Below are 22,045 nucleotides of genomic sequence, written 5' to 3'. Positions count from 1 at the left end.
GTGCAAAAGCTTTTAAGTTTCAGTAGGTCCCATGTGTTTATTTTTGTCTTTATTTCCATTTCTCTGGGAGGTGGGTCAAAAAGGATCTTGCTGTGATTTATGTCATAGAGTGTTCTGCCTATGTTTTCCTCTAAGAGTTTGATAGTGTCTGGCCTTACATTTAGGTCTTTAATCCATTTTGAGCTTATTTTTGTGTATGGTGTTAGGGAGTGATCTAATCTCATACTTTTACATGTCCCTATCCAGTTTTCCCAGCACCACTTATTGACGAAACTGTCCTTTCTCCACTGTACATTCCTGCCTCCTTCATCAAAGATAAGGTGACCATATGTCCGTGGGTTTATCTCAGGGCTTTCTATCCTGTTCCATTGATCTATCTTTCTGTTTTTGTGCCAGTACCATACTGTCTTGATTACTGTAGCTTTGTAGTATAGTCTGAAGTCAGGGAGCCTGATTCCTCCAGCTCCATTTTTTGTTCTCAAGATTGCTTTGGCTATTCGGGGTCTTTTGTGTTTCCATACAAATTGTGAAATTTTTTGCTCTAGTTCTGTGAAAAATGCCAGTGGTAGTTTGATAGGGATTGCATTGAATCTGTAGATTGCTTTGGGTAGTAGAGTCATTTTCACAATGTTGATTCTTCCAATCCAAGAACATGGTATATCTCTCCATCTATTTGTATCATCTTTAATTTCTTTCATCAGTGTCTTATAATTTTCTGCATACAGGTCTTTTGTCTCCTTAGGTAGGTTTATTCCTAGATATTTTATTCTTTTTGTTGCAATGGTAAATGGGAGTGTTTCCTTGATTTCACTTTCAGATTTTTCATGATTAGTATATAGGAATGCCAGAGATTTCTGTGCATTAATTTTGTATCCTGCAACTTTACCAAATTCATTGATTAGCTCTAGTAGTTTTCTGGTAGCATGTTTAGGATTCTCTATGTATAGTATCATGTCATCTGCAAACAGTGACAGCTTTACTTCTTCTTTTCTGATTTGGATTCCTTTTATTTCCTTTTCTTCTCTGATTGCTGTGGCTAAAACTTCCAAAACTATATTGAATAAGAGTGGTGAGAGTGGGCAACCTTGTCTTGTTCCTGATCTTAGTGGAAATGGTTTCAGTTTTTCACCATTGAGGACGATGCTGGCTGTGGGTTTGTCATATATGGCCTTTATTATGTTGAGGAAAGTTCCCTCTATGCCTACTTTCTGCAGGGTTTTTATCATAAATGGGTGTTGAATTTTGTCGAAAGCTTTCTCTGCATCTATTGAGATGATCATATGGTTTTTCTCCTTCAATTTGTTGATATGGTGTATCACGTTGATTGATTTGCGTATATTGAAGAATCCTTGCATTCCTGGAATAAACCCCACTTGATCCTGGTGTATGATCCTTTTAATGTGCTGTTGGATTCTGTTTGCTAGTATTTTGTTGAGGAGTTTGCATCTATGTTCATCAGTGATATTGGCCTGTAGTTTTCTTTCTTTGTGACATCCTTGTCTGGTTTTGGTATCAAGGTGATGGTGGCCTCGTAGAATGAGTTTGGGAGTGTTCCTCCCTCTGCTATATTTTGGAAGAGTTTGAGAAGGATAGGTGTTAGCTCTTCTCTAAATGCTTGATAGAATTCACCTGTGAAGCCATCTGGTCCTGGGCTTTTGTTTGTTGGAAGATTTTTAATCACAGTTTCAATTTCAGTGCTTGTGATTGGTCTGTTCATATTTTCTATTTCTTCCTGAGTCAGTCTTGGCAGGTTGTGCATTTCTAAGAATTTGTCCATTTCTTCCAGGTTGTCCATTTTATTGGCATAGAGTTGCTTGTAGTAATCTCTCATGATCTTTTGTATTTCTGCAGTGTCAGTTGTTACTTCTCCTTTTTCATTTCTAATTCTATTGATTTGAGTCTTCTCCCTTTTTTTCTTGATGAGTCTGGCTAATGGTTTATCAATTTTGTTTATCTTCTCAAAGAACCAGCTTTTAGTTTTATTGATCTTTGCTATCGTTTCCTTCTTTTCTTTTTCATTTATTTCTGATCTGATCTTTATGATTTCTTTCCTTCTGCTAACTTTGGGATGCTTTTGTTCTTCTTTCTCTAATTGCTTTAGGTGCAAGGTTAGGTTGTTTATTCGAGATGTTTCCTGTTTCTTAAGGTGGGATTGTATTGCTATAAATTTCCCTCTTAGAACTGCTTTTGCTGCATCCCATAGGTTTTGGGTCATCGTGTCTCCATTGTCATTTGTTTCTAGGTATTTTTTAATTTCCTCTTTGATTTCTTCAGCGATCACTTTGTTATTAAGTAGTGTATTGTTTAGCCTCCATGTGTTTGTATTTTTTACAGCTCCTTTCCTGTAATTGATATCTAGTCTCATAGCATTGTGGTCGGAAAAGATACTTGATACAATTTCAATTTTCTTAAATTTACTAAGGCTTGATTTGTGGCCCAAGATATGATCTATCCTGGAGAATGTTCCATGAGCACTTGAGAAAAATGTGTATTCTGTTGTTTTTGGATGGAATGTCCTATAAATATCAATTAAGTCCATCTTGTTTAATGTATCATTTAAAGCTTGTGTTTCCTTATTTATTTTCATTTTGGATGATCTGTCCATTGGTGAAAGTGGGGTGTTAAAGTCCCCTACTATGATTGTGTTACTGTCGATTTCTCCTTTTATGGCTGTTAGTATTTGCCTTATGTATTGAGGTGCTCCTATGTTTGGTGCATAAATATTTACAATTGTTATATCTTCTTCTTGGATAGATCCCTTGATCATTATGTAGTGTCCTTCTTTGTTTCTTCTAGTAGTCTTTATTTTAAAGTCTATTTTGTCTGATATGAGAATTGCTACTCCAGCTTTCTTTTGTTTTCCATTTGCATGGAATATCTTTTTCCATCCCCTTACTTTCAGTCTGTATGTGTCTCTAGGTCTGAAGTGGGTCTCTTGTAGACAGCATATATATGGGTCTTGTTTTTGTATCCATTCAGCCAATCTGTGTCTTTTGGTGGGAGCATTTAGTCCATTTACATTTAAGGTGATTATCGATATGTATGTTCCTATTCCCATTTTCTTAATTGTTTTGGGTTCGTTATTGTAGGTCTTTTCCTTCTGTTGTGTTTCTTGCCTAGAGAAGTTCCTTTAGCGTTTGTTGTAAAGCTGGTTTGGTGGTGCTGAACTCTCTGAGCTTTTGCTTGTCTGTAAAGGTTTTAATTTCTCCATCAAATCTGAATGAGATCCTTGCTGGGTAGAATAATCTTGGTTGCAGGTTTTTCTCCTTCATCACTTTAATTATGTCCTGCCACTCCCTTCTGGCTTGTAGAGTTTCTGCTGAGAGATCAGCTGTTATCCTGATGGGGATTCCCTTGTGTGTTATTTGTTGTTTTTGCCTTGCTGCTTTTAATATGATTTCTTTGTGTTTAATTTTTGACAGTTTGATTAGTATGTGTCTTGGTGTGTTTCTCCTTGGATTTATTCTGTATGGGACTCTCTGTGCCTCCTGGACTTGATTAACTATTTCCTTTCCCATATTAGGGAAGTTTTCAACTTTAATCTCTTCAAATATTCTCTCAGTCCCTTTCTTTTTCTCTTCTTCTTCTGGGACCCTTATAATTCAAATGTTGGTGTGTTTAATGTTGTCCCAGAGGTCTCTGAGACTGTCCTCTGTCCTTTTCATTCTTTTTTCTTTATTTTGCTCTGCAGCAGTTATTTCCACTATTTTATCTTCCACCTCACTTATTCGTTCTTCTGCCTCAGTTATTCTGCTATTGATCCCATCTAGAGTATTTTTCATTTCATTTATTGTGTTTTTAATCGATGCTTGATTCATCTTTAGTTCTTCTAGGTCCTTGTTAACTGTTTCTTGCATTTTGTCTATTCTATTTCCAAGATTTTGGATCTTGGAAATAAAATCTTGGATCATCTTTACTATCATTATTCTGAATTCTTTTTCAGGTAGACTGCCTATTACCTCTTCATTTGTTAGGTCTGGTGGGTTTTTATCTTGCTCCTTCTCCTGCTGTGTTTTTCTGTTTTCTCATTTTGCTTATGTTACTGTGTTTGGGGTCTCCTTTTTGCAGGCTGCAGGTTCGTAGTTCCCGTTGTTTTCGGTGTCTGTCCCCAGTGGCTAAGGTTGGTTTAGTGGGTTGCGTAGGCTTCCTGGTGGAGGGGACCAGTGCCTGTGTTCTGGTGGATGAGGCTGGATCTTGTCTTTCTGGTGGCCAGGTCCACATCTGGTGGTGTGTTTTGGGGTGTCTGCGGACTTTTTATGATTTTAGGCCACCTCTCTGCTAATGGGTGGCGTTGTTCCTGTCTTGCTAGTTGTTTGGCATAGGGTGTCCAGCACTGTAGCTTGCTGGTCGTTGAGTGAAGCTGGGTGCTGCTGTTGAGATGGAGATCTCTGGAAGATTTTCGCCGTTTGATATTATGTGGAGCTGGGAGGTCTCTTGTGGACCAGTGTCCTGAAGTTGGCTCTCCCACCTCAGAGGCACAGCACTGACTCCTGGCTCCTCAATTTGGGATGATTTGTTGTCTATTCACGTATTCCACAGATGCAGGGTACATCAAGTTGATTGTGGAGCTTTAATCCACTGCTTCTGAGGCTGCTGGGAGAGGTTTCCCTTTCTCTTCTTTGTTCTCACAGCTCCTGGGTCTCAGCTTTGGATTTGGCCCCGCCTCTGCGTGTAGGTCGCTGGAGGGCGTCTGTTCTTCGCTCAGACAGGACAGGGTTAAAGGAGCAGCCTCTTCGGGGACTCTGGCTCACTCAGGCCGGGCGGGAGGGAGGGGCACGGAGTGCGGGGCGAGCCTGCAGCGGCAGAGGTCGGCGTGACGTTGCACCAGCCCGAGGCGCGCCGTGCGTTCTCCCAGGGAAGCCGCCCCTGGATCCCGGGACCCCGGCAGTGGCGGGCTGCACGGGCTCCCGGAAGGGCGGTGTGGACAGTGACCTGCGCTCGCACACAGGCTTCTTGGCGGCGGCAGCAGCAGCCCCAGCGTCCCACGCCTGTCACTGGGCTCCGCGCTTTCAGTCGTGACTCGCGCCCGTCTGTGGAGCCCCTTTAAGCAGTGCTCTTAATCCCCTCTCCTCACGCACCAGGAAACCAAGAGGGAAGAAAAAGTCTCTTGCCTCTTCGGCAGCTCCAGAGTTTTCCCGGACTCCCTGCCAGCTAGCTGTGGCACATTAGCCCCCTTCAGGCTGAGTTCTCGCCGCCAGCCCCAGTCCTCTCCCTGCGCTCTGACCGAAGCTCGAGCCTCAGCTTCCAGCGCCACCTGCCCTGGCGGGCGAGCAGACAAGCCTCTCGGGCTGGTGAGTGCCGCTCGGCACCGATCCTCTGTGTGGGAATCTCTCCGCTTTGCCCTACCCAGGTATGTGGGGAGTTTCTTGCCTTTTGGGAGGTCTGGGGTCTCCTGCCAGCATTCAGTAGGTGTTCTGTAGGAGTTGTTCCACGTGTAGCTGTATTTCTGGTGTATCCGTGGGGAGGAAGGTGATCTCCGCGTCTTACTCTTCCGCCATCTTACCCGGAAGTCTCCTGGCCAGTGCTCTTCAAAGCTGTCAAGGTCATCAAAAACAAGGAACATCTGGAAAACTTGCACAGCCAAGAGTACATGTCTGAAGCAAGGCCTGGAGTGAACCCCACCGTGTGTGGCTGCTGGCAGGCAGGACGAGGGTCTAGTCTTTGCTCCCCTATAATTTAAATGTTGGTGTGCTTAATGTTGTCCCAGAGGTCTCTGAGACTGTCCTCCATTCTTTTCCTTCTTTTTTCTTTATTCTGCTCTGTGACAGTTATTTCTGCCATTCTATCTTCCAGCCCACTTATCCGTTCTTCTGCCTCAATTATTCTGCTATTGATTTCTTCTAGAGTATTTTTAATTTCAGTTATTGTGTTGTTCATTACTGTTTGTTTGCTCTTTAGTTCTTCTAGGTCCTTGTTAAATGTTTCTTGTATTTTCTCTACTCTAATTCCAAGATTTTGAATCATCTTTACTATCATTACTCTGAATTCTTTTTCAGGTAGTTTGCCTATTTCCTCTTCATTTATTTGTTCTTGTGGGTTTTTATCTTGCTCATTTTCCTGCAAGATATTTTTCTGTTTTCTCATTTTGTCAAATTTACAGTGTTTAAGGTCTCCTTTCCCTAGGCTGCAGGGTCTTAGTTCCTCTTGCTTCTGTTCTCTGGCCCAGTGGTCAGGTTTGTCCAATGGCTTGCTTGGGCTTCCTGATGGGAGGGACTGGTGCCTGTGTACTTGTGGGTGAAGCTGACTCTTTTCCCTCTGATGAGCAGGGCTGTGTCAGGTGGTGTCTTTTGGGCTGTCAGTGAGCTTGTGTGACTTTAAGTAGTCTGTTTGCTGATGGGTGGGTTTGTGTTCCTGTCTTGTTTGTTATTTGATGTGAGGCATCCAGCGCTGTGAGCTGCTGGCAGTTGGGTGGAGCTGGGTCTTGGATTCAGATACAGGCCTCTGTGAGAACTCTCGTGATTAATCTTCCCTGGGGCCAGGAATTCCCTAGTGGTCCAGCATCCTGGACTCAGTACTCCCACCCCAGAGCCTCAGGCCTGACTTCCAGTCGAGGAACCAAGACCCCCAAGTCACTCATCTGGGCAATATAGGGGATTAAAAAGACTAATAGAATCCCAGACAAATGGTAAAAAGTAAAATCAAACAAACAAAAACAGAAACAAGGAAATGCACACACACGCAAAGAAAACAAAAATAGAACCAAGTAAATCAAAAAGCAAGAGATCAACCAAACAAAAGAACTGAAGAATGAAATCAAACAATTAAAAAGAAAACTGACAAATACACAAAACCAAAAAATAAAACCAAAGCAGAGTGCCAACTGAAGAATGAAGCAAAGAAACAAAACAAACTGACTAAAGTGATTTAAAAAAAAAGAAAAAGAGAAAGGGGAAAGAAGACAGAACAACAGAAGAGCAACGTAAAGATAGAAATATTGAAAAAATAAAATAGAAAATATATTAAAGAAAAAAAAGACAAACAAAACCCCAGAGAAATGGTAAAAACAAAATAACAAAAACAGAAACAAGGAAACACACACACACACACACACAAGAAAAAGACACAGAATCAAATAAAATGAAAAGAAAAGTACAACCAGACAAATAGAAGAACCCAAAAAACAAAATCAATTAGGATCAAAACTAACAAAGACACAAAACCTAAAGACAAAACCAAAGCAGTGTGCCAACTGAAGAATAAAGCAAGGAAACAGAACAAACTGATAAAAATGATTTAAAAAATAATAATAAAATAAAAAAGGGTAAAAACACAGGACAACAGAAAAGCAAAATAGAAGTGGAAATATAAAAAAAATTAATAAATATATTAAAGAAAAAGATGAAGAAAAGAATAAGGGAAAAAGAACACAGAACAACAGAAAATGAAAGTAAAAATAGAAATATATTTTAAAAAGTAAAATTATGTTATAGAACACAAAGGTCCCCCCCCAAAAAAATACTAAAATACCAACAAAAAACCAAAAAAAGAAAGAAAGAAAAAATACAAGGACCAACAACAGAATGAATCAAAATATAGTAAAATTAATAGTAATAATGATATTTCCCTGGGGTCTCAGCTGAAAGTGTCCTTGCATGCACCGTGAGCCACAGCCCACCTCCACCTCTCCAAGAGGCTCTCCTCTGCCTCTAGGCTGGTCTCTGGACCTGCTGTAAGCCCTGTGGGGACCACTCAGGCTCTGATCTGGCCCAATTCCTGAATGTGCTTGTCCCCAAAGTCCACAGCTCCCAGAGCTGGAATGTTTTCATTTGTGGGAACACTCATTGTATACTCAGATATTCCATAGATGCAGGGGTCTACCTAGCTGATAGTGGGGATTTAACCGGCAGCTTGTACAGCTGATGGAAAGATTTTTGATCTTCCTAGTCTCCCCAGCCCTGGGGTTCAGCTTTGGTTTTATACCCACCTCTGCATGTGGTCCCCCCCAGGAGTCTGGTCCTGCAGCTGCCTTGGAGCTCTTGGGTCTGCCCCAGTGAGGACAGGGCACAAAGGTGGTATGACTGCTTGGATCACGGGAGCTCTGGTGGCGCCAAATGCCTTCTGTGAGTTTTAAGACCGGGTAATAGGAAGTTTTGCAGCTTTCACTTGGGTCTCTTAGAATTATCCCTCAGGGGAAAGCCAGTTGTATGAAGTCTTATCATCTTTCTGGAAAGCCTGTATAGAGAAGTCTTGAGACTACTTGGATAGGGAAAGGGGCCCAGCTAAGCCCAGACTGCCATCTCTTTCCACCAAGGCAACAGGTGTGTGAGTGAAACTATCTTGGACTTCCAACCTGTCCAGACACCAGCCATACAGCACCAAATGATCCTAGGGGAGGCAGAAGAAACAACCTGCCCAGCCCTTGAAGATCTGACCCACATGTCATAAACATAATAAAATGATTATTGTTGTAAGCCATTAAGTTTTGGGTGGTTTGCTTCATCACAGTAGATAACCAGTACATACCTCTTCACATGCCCTTAGAATTACATAGAAGCAAGTGGATGAATTGTCTAACTTTGACCTGAAGAAGCCTTTTGGATTTACAGGCTGACCTGTGTGGAGATGATAAGGCAATCCCTACCTTCAAAAGACCTCATGAGGTGGGACTTTTATTCCTAAGTATTGACAGAAAAAACCCATTCATTTACTCATTTGCAGTGAACATTAGCAGGGACAAAGGTTGAGCAAGAAGCAAACATTTAGGGGCTTCCCTGGTGGCGCAGTGGTTGAGAGTCCGCCTGCCGATGCAGGGGACACGGGTTTGTGCCCCAGTCTGGGAAGATCCCACATGCCACGGAGCAGCTGGGACTGTGAGCCATGGCCGCTGAGCCTGCGGGTCCGGAGCCTGTGCTCCGCAACGGGAGAGGCCACAACAATGAGAGGCCCGCGTACCGCAAAAAAAAAAAAAACGCAAACATTTATACGTTCACGATTGGGTTTTTAGAATTATAAAACATGGTGGCCCTGCCCGCCATCCATTCTCCAAGTCTTAAATAAACACACATAGATGAAGGTAGGGAATGTGGGGAACCTTGATATCACTGGGAAAATCCTCATGTGACAGAGGAAACCATGATTTGACTGAAAAACATCTTGAAGTGACTAAGTTGGTTATTTGCCACTAGGAAAAATGGGGTTTAAAATAGGATTTAAGTCATCATAGAAAAATGAAACCAGTTTTTTTTTTAGCACAACTGCAGCTTGTGAAACCAATATCTGTCATACTAATTAAATATGTGAAACACTACCGGCAAGCCTATTAGAATATGCTCATTATCTGATTAGCTCATCTCTTCCTGGGTCCATTTATTCTTTACAGTGGGAACTGTTTCTTTTGTTGCAATCAGAACACTCGGGTCTGCTCCAGTGTATAGTCTTGCTGAGAAGCTAAATTAGTCATCAGGCTATTTGGTTATCATGGGTCTGAACAAAGGTAAAAGGAGGAGTTCTGTTATTTAGGCCATGGTGACACAACTGATGCCCCACGTCTGTCCCACAATAGAGGACACTTCTTTAGTGATTAGAATTCTCATGCTGTCCTATGACCCCCAGTCAGCATTGTTCTCTTCTATACATACTAAATAAATTATAGAAAATTCTGGCTCCCTGGTTGCATTGTTTCTCCTTCTAATGGGACCATTCCACCAGTAATGGCAAGTTTAATCTACAGATATGTTTATACTGTTAATTAGGTCATGCTTAAGAACTGCCTGTTTTTGGCTTTGTAACATAATGTCTCTTAAGGGTTGTTTCTTCAGATAGCAAATTTAATTTATCATGTGTCGATTTTACTAATTTAACTTATGTCTCCCTGTTGCCTCAATGTTCTGCCTAAGAGTGTCACTCTATTTCCATCTAATCCTGTAAGACTTTCAGTGCAATGCCAGGTGTACTGAGCAAGAAAAATCTCAATAAATAAGAAAGGGGAAGTGTGACACATTTTTCTCTTAGGAAATTAAAGGAAGGGAAGCTTTTAACATCTCATTATAAATTTCTACTACCTAGTAATTGAGCTATACAATTATCTTGTGCAATTTACAACTCCTATGTTTGAAACAGCTCAGGGTTATCTCTATTCCTAAGTTTTGATGGGAAAAACCTGCTCATTTGTTCACTCATGAACAAATTAGTGTTTAGAACCACCCCCCTGATTAGAACCAAGCTCCATGGTAGATGCCTCTTTGGTCTTGTGAAAGGAGCGTAAACAGTACATAAAATGCTTTTTTTCTTTTTCTTTTATTTTGTATCTATAAAAATAAACTTATTGTGATAATCATTTCATGATGTTCACTAAACTTAGTGTGATAATCATTTCATGATGTATGTAAGTCAAATCATTATGCTATATACCTCAAACTTATATGGTACCCTATGTCAATCGTATCTCAATGAAATTGGAAGAAAAAAAACAATACATAAAATATAAAGCACACAGTAAAGCATATGAAATGCTCAATGTAATTTGATATGAGTGAAATCTAAATTAAAACCCTGATGAAATGCCACTGCATACCTACTAGAATGGCTAAAACAAATAAGACTGATGACACCAAATATTGGCAAAGATATGGAACAACTGTAACTCTGCAAATGTAAAATAGCACAACCACTTTGGAAAACTCTCAGTATCCCTTAAAAAGTTAAATATAAATTTGACTTATGATCCAGAAATTCCACTTCTAGATTGTATCTGTTATCTATTTCACAAATTACCACAACTTAATGACTTAAACAATAATAAACACTTATCATCTCATACAGTTTCTGAGGGTCAGGAATTCAGAGTGGGCTTAGTTGGGTGGTTTGCCTCAGGGTCTCTCATGAGGTTTCAGTTAATACAGCCAGGACCACAGTCACCTGAAGGCTGGACGGGGCTGGAGGCTCTGTTTCGAATGTGGCATACTCACATGACTGACAAGTTGAGGATGGTGGCTGGCAAGCGACTTCAGTTCCTTACCACTTGGATCCCACCATATTGCTGCTTGAGTGTCCTCCTGGCAGCTGGTGTCCTGCCAGACTGAATGATCTGAGAGCAAGGAGATAGCTTGTATGAACTAGTCTTAAAAGTGGTACTCCATACATTTTTGCAATATCTTATTGATTGCATAGAGTAGCCCTATTCAGTGGGTGGTGTAAATGTGTGTATGTGGGGTGTGACTACACAAGAGGTTGGATACGAGGAAGCAAGGATCATTGGGTACCATCTTAGAGGCCATCTGCCATGTAGGTATTTATCCCAGAGAAATAAAAACAAACGTCCACAAAAACATTATATAAGAATGTTCGTAGGAGTTTATTTACAATATTCAAACTGGAAACAGCCCAGATGTTCATCAGCAGGAGTCGGGATAAAAAAGCTGGTATATTCACACAGTGGATTTGACTCAGCAATAAAAAGGAACCAGCTACTAATAAATACAAAAATATTAATAAATCTCAAAAATATTATTCTACGTAAGAGAGGAAAATGTCCATAATGTATGATTCCATTTATATGCAATTCTAGAATAGGCAAAACTCGCCTAAGGTGATATAAATCAGATCAATGGTTGCTTCTCACAGGGTGGGAGGTAGATTGATTAGGGATGGCTATAAAAAAGCTTTCTGGGTAATGAAACCCTTCTGACAAATTTGTAAAAAGCAATTCAGCAGCGCAGTTATGTTCTGGAGATTTCACTGTTGATAAATGATACCTCAGTAAAAAATACAAGGTATAATCCAAGGGTCACAAGAGAGATATAAACAAAAGATATGTTAAAATTGATGAGAGAGGGCTTTCCTGGTGGCGCAGTGGTTGAGAGTCCGCCTGCCGATGCAGGGGACACGGGTTCGTGCCCCAGTCCGGGAGGATCCCACATGCCGTGGAGCGGCTGAGCCCGTGAGCCATGGCCGCTGGGCCTGCGCGTCCGGAGCCTGTGCTCCGCAACGGGAGAGGCCACAGCAGTGAGAGGCCTGTGTACCTCAAAAAAAAAAAATTGATGAGAGAAATTAATACAGAATGGGGAAATATTAACAGGGAAAGTATTTTTTTAATAAGTCAAAACAGTCGTTGTAGGTAATTTTAATGATATTATTTTTGTATTAATAGTCCCATCATTTGGAATAATTGTTGATTTATTTTTTTTGGTCTATTTTCCAATCTTTCATACATTTTTGAAAGTAGATAATAATGTTTCATATATGAGGTTTTATAAACTGATTATACGTGTGTATGTGTGGTTGATTGGTGACAGTATAAATAGTTCCCCAGACTATTAAAACTTCTTTTTTTGTGTGTGTGTGAAACGTGGGCCTCTCACTGCTGCGGCCTCTCCCGTTGCAGAGCACAGGCTCCGGATGCTCAGGCCCAGCGGCCATGGCTCACGGGCCCAGCCACTCCGCGGCATGTGGGATCCTCCCGGACCAGGGCACGAACCTGTGTCCCCTGCATCGGCAGGCGGACTCTCAACCACTGCGCCTCCAGGGAAGCCCTAAAAATTCTTTTAAAGTATCATTTTCAATTGTTATATTTCATTGGAGGACTATGACATGGTTTATGTAACTGTTTTGTTAGTGATGGACATTTAGGATACAACCTAAACGGAGTTGTACATAAAGGTTTTTCTTTAGTATTGCTTCCTAAGTGGTGAAATTATTGTGTGTATCTACCAGTAACGTATAAAAGGACATTTCACCATACTTTGGTTGAGTGCTAAGTATTTTAAGCACTTTGATCATGTGTTTCTTAACCCTTGTAATTGAGAAAATGGCAGTTGAATTGAACCTTGAAGAATGAATAGCATTTTAAATGTCAATTGGATTTCAAAAGGCAAAGATGGGGAAGGATATTTTCTGCAATGTTCATGGCATGGCAAGCAAAGCCTCGTAATGTCAAACTCATGGAATTGCAAGTAGTTTAATAAAAAAGCTTAGAGCAGTGGTTCTCAATCTTGGCTGCACAAGAGTATCACCTAAGGGTGAATTAAAAAAACCCAGTGTAGACCAATAAACCCAGGACATCTCGGTGTAGAGCTCAGGCATCAGTAGGTCTAAAAACTTCCCAGGTGATCCCAATGTGTAAGCAAAATTGAAAACCACTGGTGTAGAGTGAGGCAGAAGGGGATAAGATGTAACTAGAGATGAAACTGAAAAGATGGAGAGCAGATGTAGCAAGGCATCATGCTCTAGGACAAAGTGTGGACTTTCTAGGCAATTTAGCAAATGATGTCTGTGTTCTTCACTCATCACCTTGGAGTCTTTTACCTTTCACATCTACCCGTGTAGTATTACTCCCAGCAAACCTCTATCACATGTATCTCCTTGTGGACAGGCTGCTCTCAGGCTGCTTGAGCTCCTCCCCCCTCCTTGCCAAGATGTTGAAATGCCTGGGAATTTTCACTTCACATCCCCAGGGCACAGTCCTTAAGCACTGATTGATGGTGATGGGATATAAATAATTCTGCTTCCTCTCCCCTGATCAGGACAATTCTGAGGTGCGATTTTTCCACAAACTTCTTACCATTCAGGAGAGGGTGAACTTGTGGCAGAACGTAAACCTACACACTGCTTCCTTCATAAAGAAACAGTTCTTTGAAAGCAATGTCAGCTGAAATAAAGAGTGGGCTTAGTGACTTACCTGCAAGCACTTTATCTCATCATACACCAGTAATGCATGGTTCTTAGACCCCAGGGATCTACAAACACACTTTGAGTGACCTGACTTCCACTGTCTCCAGAGGGCCTTGCATTTGTGAAGCAGTGTTACCCTCTGTGGATATGCTTTTATCTTGCAGCCTTGCCTGACCTCCTTCCTTTCCCTGTTCCTCTTCCTGCTTCCTTGATTTTCCACTCTTACTAATAGATGACTCTCATATGACACTTAGTGTCAGCATTTGCCTCCAGGGAACTCAATTAAGGTAGGCAATGGGGATTGTATTGGAAGATCATTCTGAAGAATGATTTAGAAAAATGGATGAATGTAGGTAGGAAGTGAGATTGAAGACTATCACAATATCCCATCAACCAGGGAACTGAGGATTCATCCTCCTCCATGACTTATATTTTTAAAATATCCTTTCCTTGCCATTTCCAGAACCCCTGCTTTAGTTTAGACTCGCATTATTTTTGAGGTGTAGAATCACTGGTCTGTATTTCGTGATGTTAACTTAAGGACCGTGCCAATGTATCAATGGAGAAGGACTAGAAATGGTAGGTTCCTTACACTTTGCAAACTAAAATTTCCCTTGTGAAATATATATATTTTTTCATTTAGACTTTAGAGCTCACAGATTCTAAATTACATTTGTAAAGAAACTTAGGTGTACCTTGACTCGGGCAAGTAATTAAAGCTCTCTGGCCTCAGTTTTCTCACTTCTTGGATGAGGAAGAAGAATTAAATTATTCCTAAAGCTCCTTCCAGTTCTGAAATGTTATATTCAACAGCAGCCACTAGATTATGTCAGTGAAACAAGCATAGAACAGATTATTCCAGTAGCACTGGTCACTTCTCAAAACAAATTGACAAAAATCATACACTTATGGTAAGAACAATTCTCCAGGAAGCTAACCTTTGCTCATTTTTCTCAATGATATGTTTACTGTCTTTAACTTTGCTTTGGAAATGGGTAACCATCTAATTGGGTTGATAAGGTCAACACGCAGGAGGTTTGGAAAGAGAATGGATAATATTTGTGAGTGTGTATATTTACCTAGACATGCTTTTCGTCATGTTTATTGTACTTTAATGATTAGCTAGAAATAATAAGACTGCTGTATATGCTATTTTACTAATGCTCTGCCATTTATGGATTATTCTAAGGTAATTTGAAAATACAGAGAAAATATTATTTGAGGGTGCTTTTGGAAGAGGTGGATATATTTATACAATTAAATAGTAATTTAATAACACAGTATTCCTCAAAACAGAGTTCACCAGTATATATAGTTCATAGGGAGGACTTGTAAGGCTGGATGAGATGAGTTTTATTTTCCCCTATTTCTAAGGAGAGTATAAATTCAACTTAGGGGGATTTTGTGGCTCAAGAAAGGTGATTTAACAATGTGTAAATGATTTCTGCTCATCAGTTTATCACATCTTGTCCCCACACAACTCTGAAATATACTCAGATATTTCTTAAACTCTTTTGTGTTTCACAACTTAGCCAGGCAGAGATGTGAGCTTCACAGTTGTATCACACAGGCCCTCCATTAGAAATGATCTCAATTCTATGCCCTTTTGGGCTCCTGTGTTCTGGAATCTTTGAGGAATGCTTTTAAAATTATAAAACATGGAGAATTAGGATATGTTTGTAGCATTTTCTTAATTTGTTCTCCCCCCCCCTTAGATGAGGTATAGTGCACAGACAGGAAAGTATATAACTCTTACATACACAATTCAGTGAAATTTTACATGTGTATATACTTGTGTAGCTACTGCCTGGACTAAGATATAAAGCAAGATTTTAAAAACTTCCCTCTTGTTTCTTTCCAGTTAATTTTCCTCCATTCAGAGGTTACCACTGCTGTCAAACCCAAGTTCTTGTACCCAATGCACAGGGAGGCCAAATAAAAAACGTTGGAATTTGGAGCAGAGAAGAGTTTATTGCAAGGACCAAGCAAGGAGAATGGGCAGCTCATGCTCAAAAAGCCCAAACTCCTCAGGAAAGAGTTTTTAAAAGCAAATTTGGGGGGAGAACCACAGGATGTGTGTGTGTGTGTGTGTGTGTGTGTGTGTGTGTGTGTGTGTGTGTGACATTCTCCTGAGTGGCTGGTGGTGAGGTAACAGGGTGGTGCTCCAGGAACCTCAGTCATCAGCTTTCTGGTACCTGTAGAAAAACTCAGAGATATGTATCAAATTGTTATGTATATCCCTTGAGGAGGACCCAGGACCTTGCCCCATGGCTACACTGTTATTTTTTGACTGCCTTTCCTTTGTTTCTGCATTCCCTCACTCCGCTAATTAGTAACTGTCTGAATCTGCACTTTGGTACTCAGGGAAGGTCTAGGAGGGTGAAATCTTTTTCCTACAAATGAGAAAAAGGGGACACAGAAAGGCTTTTGTACTTGGGAGGACCCCACAGGGTCCCTCTTGGTTTCATCACCATTCTTAGTTCTCTCACCACAGCTTGGTTAGCCTGTTTTGTTTATTGCTGTGTAGTATTCTACTGATATTATTCTCATCTTGATGGGTATTTATTTTATTTCCATTTTTCAAGTTTATGAATGTCTGCTGTGATTTCTGATGGACATAGGTACGCATTCTTTTTTTGGTAGATATGGCTGGAATTAGGATTGCACATTCATGAGGTAGGCATGATTTAGCTTTAGCACCTGCTGCCAAATGTTTTTCCAAAGAGTTGGTACTAATTTTCCTTCCCACCAGCAATGTATGAGAGCCCTAGTTCCTCTATATTTGTGCCAATATGTGATATTGTCAGTGTTTTTAAGTTTAGTCATTTTGGTGAATGTCTGGTAGTATCTCATTATAGTTTTAGTCTTCATTTCCCTGATAAATAATGTTGTTGAGTACCTTTCCATATAATTATGGGGCTTTTTGAAGCCTCTTTTATGAAGTCCTGTTCAAGTATTTTAGCCATTAATTGTCTTTTTGTTATTGATCTGTCTTTACGTATTCTGACAAATGTGTGAATATATTTGTGTTTTCTTTTGATGAGTAGAAGTTCTTAATTTTAACGAAGTCCAATTTATCATTATTTTCTTTTATGGTCCACACTTTTTTTTTTTTTTTTTTTTTTTTTTTTGCGTTACATGGGCCTCTCACTGTTGTGGCCTCTCCCGTTGCGGAGCACAGGCTCCGGACGCACAGGCTCAACAGCCATGGCTCACGGGCCCAGCTGCTCCGCGGCATGTGGGATCTTCCCAGACTGGGGCACGAACCCGTGTCCCCTGCATCGGCAGGCGGACTCTCAACCACTGCGCCACCAGGGAAGCCCTGTGTTTTGTTTTAATATATACTTTGAAAACCGAGTCACCACATAATGCATTTAATTCAACAAACCCTAGTCTTCTTTTTAAAGATAATAACTCGCTGTGATATAGTGAAAATATATTGGACATTAACTATGAAGAGCTAGGCATCCTGTCTTTTCTGGTTACTAAGTATGTACCTAGGGTGATATACTTAAATCTTTAAGTCTTTTCCATCATTCATACTATGCTATACTAGTCAGGATTCTCAGTTGCAAGTGACAGAAAATGAGCTAAGCTAGCTAAGAAAGGGTGACCTAGAAGGAGGGTAAAACCTAGAATCTGAAGAGCTGACTAAATCATTGGTAGCATATGTGACCTTAGGGGCCCCATCACCACTATGACACTCTTATCTTGGCTTATCTCTCTGATGGCCTTTTTCTCACTGAGAGCAAATAGTAGCAAGAAACATGGCAGCTGGAAGCTCCAGACTTACAATACCCCAGCTGAGCATCTCAAAAGGAAAAACAAAGTGTTTCCCTGTTCTGTTTACTTCAGTATCTAATAATCCTAGTGAAGGACTCTGGGTAGTCCTGAGTCATCTATCTGTCCAAGTGAACAAAGGGGAGAGAAAAGCCATTGTTATTAACCCCAGGATGAAATGAAGAAGGGAAGAGTTCCCAAAAGAAGTAAGCATGCTATTGCCAAGAGAAAGGGGGTTAGGTGACGGGCAGACACAAATAATAGATGTATACTACAAGGGAATAAAAATGCTTCATTTGCAAGTGTTGGTTGTTGAAAGTCTTTAATCAGAGAATTATTTGAAAGTACTTGTAACAAGGTGGAGACACATTGCTTATGTGTTGAAAATGAACTGTAAGGGGAACCTCAAAAACTTTTGTCTCCTGCTGTTAGACCTGGAACCCTAGAGAGGATCATGACTGGCCTTAGCAAAAGCAGGAAGCTAAGATACTGTTCTAGGCTCTCACTCGGAAGTGACTTTCATGGGTTTTCAAAGTCAAAGTGGATCTCTATTTTACACACACCAAAACAAAACTCTGCCTTGATCACTTCCTACTGATCCAGGGAGATAATCCTGATGGTAAAACATAGGGCCCAGAATCTCCCAAATCTTTATCCCCAAAATATATAGCTTTAGTAATTCAATGTTCAACCTCTTTCCTTTCCAACTTTCTTCCAACATGGATATAGAATTCTTATGACTATAGCAATAGCATTTAGGTAATTGATAAATGTGACATAGCAGCATGAGTGCTTTTGAACCATTGTCACTGGGAGTGTTTGTAACATTAAGCAGTTAGGCAGCTCATTCTCTCTTCAATTCTTATTTCCATCCATAAAATATTTATCTTGGGATCTGTGATTCTCAAACTTTAACATGCATCAGAATCACCTGGAAGACTTGTTAAGATGCAGATTGCTGGGCCCACCCTCCCAGTTTATGATTTCATGGGTCTGGGGTGGGGCTTAAATTTGGCATTTCTAACAAGTTCCTGGTGATAGATTGCTGTTGCTTATTCAGGGACCACACTTTAAGAACTAGATAAAAGATACACATTACATTTTAACTCACTAATGAAATCTGTAATTTGAAGAAACTTATTTTCCTTGGAAAATAAGGAGCCCTTGTTAAAAAAAACAAAAGTAATTGCTTCCCAAATAACTTTGGCAATTCTGATTTGTTTGAGCGTTGGGGTGAAGGGTAAATCCATATATTAAATTAATTTCTTGGAGGTCATACAACCTGTAGAAGAAATGAAAATAATACCCTGGTAGGTAAATGTAAGGAACTCACAGGGAAAGTTGCAAGTAACCTTCACCTCTGCTCTAAAATTCCTTATCTGTGCCTCCTAATAGGATTTTCTTGTTTGTTAGTTTGTTTTTCTTTTCTTTGTGTGTTCTTGTTGTGTGTGTACCAGGAATCTGATGTCCCTAAACAGCATTTCCAACTGAGATTAAAAGGGCTAATGCTAAATCCTGCCAGCTCCAGACTTGGTCACCAGATAAGTCATAGAAACCACTGCAAAGGACTGAATCACACCACTCTCCTTCCATCAATCATGGCCAAGGAATGCAGTTAGCCTACCTCGGAAATTAAAATCTGGAAACAAAGACATTTTTTTTTTTCCTATAGCAATGTTGGGTCAATATTGGCAAACAGGAGTATGACAGTGGCATGAAGAAGACAGGAAGTACAGATTCAACAATAATAACTGCCTCAGGTGATGGCCTTGTTCACTTGGTACCTTTCAGAGGATGGAAGTCTGAAGTATTTCTTGGCCCTGAGGACCTCTGGGGCCTACAGATTTTGCTTCAGAGATTTTCTTTCTTCCTTAAAGACTTTGAGGTTTAAATGTCTTCCACTAAGTCCAAATCCTGTTTGGCATGTGGTATTTTCTCCCTTCTAAGTAAGTATTTAGGATCAGTAAGGGCAGCTGTCTTCTATTCATTTACTGAAAGTCTGTGAACCAGGATTCAAATACCCATAATATACCATAATAGTGTGGCAGCCCTGCTGAGATCACTGTTTCTTTCCATTTGAACTTGTGCACTAAAAAGTAAGCTTTAACTCTTCTCCAAGTATGGAAAAGAATACTCTTACTAAAGTGATGTCTGGTAGTTGCACTAAATTAATTTTTATTAAATTTATTAAGAGTTCCCTGTGCCCACCATCGTACTCCTAGTTATCAAGTGTGGGACACCTCCATTTAAATCTGGTTTAAAAAAGAATTCTGTAAGTTATTTGAGCACACAAAGTAGAAAACACTGAGGATAACAGAAGAGAGAGATTGTCACGGTAGCCTGTCTCCTTCCCATGAACTGAGGGAGAGAATGGAAAAGCTGACTGGGTTATGGGGAAAAATCCAGGTCGTGTGGGTTTGAGGAAATAGTTGAAGTTTCCTTAGCTTTACGTGACTTATAGTAGTGCTGGCTATGTTGGAGGGCTTTCTTGAAGCTATTTAAAGAGTGATATTAATAAAGTTTTCATGTGTATGTGCTGTCTTTTCAAAGTGGAAACATTTTATTTCTGATCTTATTTCTCCCATGAGATGGAGCTGAAAGGAAATGTATTTAAGCCTCTACAGCATTTCATAAATTGAGGGATGTTTTAATTCCCATTCCATTCATTTAAGTATCGTATATTATGATAGGCTTGGGAAACTGAGAAAAATTTACTACTCATCCCCTCAATGAATTTCAATGACAGTAGAAAGATAAACATGAAAACAAAAATTATAACACACCAAACATGATTGTTCTAAAAGTGTTGAACATAGAGTCCTGTGGTGCCTACAAACAGATGCCTAATTTCTCTGGAGGAGTCTCTGAAGTCTGCACAGACATTTCTCAGACAATCAAGAAGGAGAGGGAGATGCCAGAGAACAGAGGATCATATGCAAATAGTAGAGGCATAGGGAGGGCTGGCTTGTCAGTGTGTGAAGGGGTAAAGAGGAATCGTGCAGGAGATGAGGCTAGCCTGGGAAGTAGTGGCTATATAACGCACAGCTTTATGGGCTATTCACAAGGTGTTTTATTTTACTGTGTTGTCAATGGGGAGAATTCTGGAGAAATTGGGTGGCAAACACTCCCTCTAGTTTTTTTCTAGAATTGCAAAAGCATTGGAAGGGCTGGAGAGGTGGGCTTCCAGAAATGATATCCAGCACCAGACTGTCCAACTGGTCCCAAGAGGATGGTGGTGAGGCATCAGGAGGCTGCCACTGATGCTTTGGAGTTCAAGAATGTGCAGTGTGGCTGCAGTCCTGGGAACAGGAGGTCGCCACAACCACAACTGCTACAGCTCTCCATATACCACGGCATCAGTGATTTTCCACAGGGACACCACTGCTGAAACCCCCATATTTCCACACCCCTCTTTGCCAACAGCAACAGCAAAAGCAAAACCAATAGGAAACTAGGCGCTACTTCAGTTTTGTCTTCCAAATATTTCACTGGAGTACATCAGACTGGGAGAACCTAGTGTAGATTCAGAATTCTTGTTGTAAGGGAGTCCGGAAATTGTGGTCTTTATCTTTCCAGCTTCTTTGGAAGGGTGGGTTCTCTAGGAAGAGGTTGGAATGGATGCTGAGGACCAATTCATCATGTCTACTAGACATAAGATGGGTGAAATTAGATGAGGAAGTATACAGAGAAAAGAGGCAGCTGAGAACAGAAATGTAGAGCATTCACACTTCAGGGACAAGTGGGGAGACAGAGAAGGAAAGGTCATAGATTTAGGAGAAGAATGAAGAGAGTGTGGCATCATGGCAATCAGGGAAAGAAAAAGCTTAAGAAGAAGGAAGTGGATAACAGTGTGAAAATGCTGTGGTGCGTTGATCATCAATATTTTTTTCAATTTTTGAGCAATTTTTTTTTTTTAATGAGACCATCTCAGTGACAAACACTGTGTTTACCTCTAGTATTAGGCAAGGCTTTAATTGTGGACAGAAAATCAACTTAGAGTAATTTAAGCAAAAAATGAATGAATTGATCACATAACTTTAAGTCCAGTGGGGACAGATCCAGCAACAGGTGCTTAAATGGTGTCACCTGCTAAGCCTTTCTATTACTCCTTCTTTTGGCTTTGCTCCCCTGCTCTCTGCTCTCTGTACTGGGTCATTGTCAGGCAATTTCTTTCCATGAAACCAGGATAAAATGGACTCTGGAAACCAGGCTTATCTATGGCTTATAATTTGTGATCCCAAAAGAAGAAGAGACTCTTTCTTTCTTCCAGGATTCCCATATCAAATCTTAGGGAAGAGATTGATTAGTCTGTCCTGGGTCATCTGACTTTCACTGCACCAATCACTTGCAGGCTATTGGGATAGGGTGCTCTGATTGGCCAGGCCTGGTGTACAAGCCCATCCCAGCTGGTGGGAGGGCATGTATTCTGCCCTATCCAAAACATGTAACGATACCCTGAGAGAATCATCAAAAGTTATGGTTTTGTATCCAGAAAAGGGAGAAGGGTTGCCAGGGAGGCAAATTCACCAGTCTCTGACTGGGCAATGCTAGGTTAAAGTTAAATAGGTTTGTCTCAGAATTCACAAATCATTATTTCCATTATATTCCATTAGAATTGTGTCATTAAATCCAGCCCACAGTTCCACATGAGAGTAAT

General features: G+C 40.5%; 1 protein-coding gene across 1 annotated transcript in view; it reads left to right on the top strand.

The window, feature by feature from the left end:
- The window catches only part of LOC308616895 (3',5'-cyclic-AMP phosphodiesterase 4D-like), an 861,608-nt gene that overhangs the window by 313,843 nt on the left and 525,720 nt on the right, over positions 1 to 22,045 (top strand). The window lies entirely within an intron of this gene.

The sequence above is a fragment of the Mesoplodon bidens genome, assembly GCF_964165515.1.
Source record: "Mesoplodon bidens genome assembly, chromosome: 4".
In the NCBI taxonomy this organism is placed as follows: domain Eukaryota; kingdom Metazoa; phylum Chordata; class Mammalia; order Artiodactyla; family Ziphiidae; genus Mesoplodon; species Mesoplodon bidens.
Note: the sequence above shows the minus strand (reverse complement) of the source record. Positions and strands in the feature narration are given on the sequence as shown.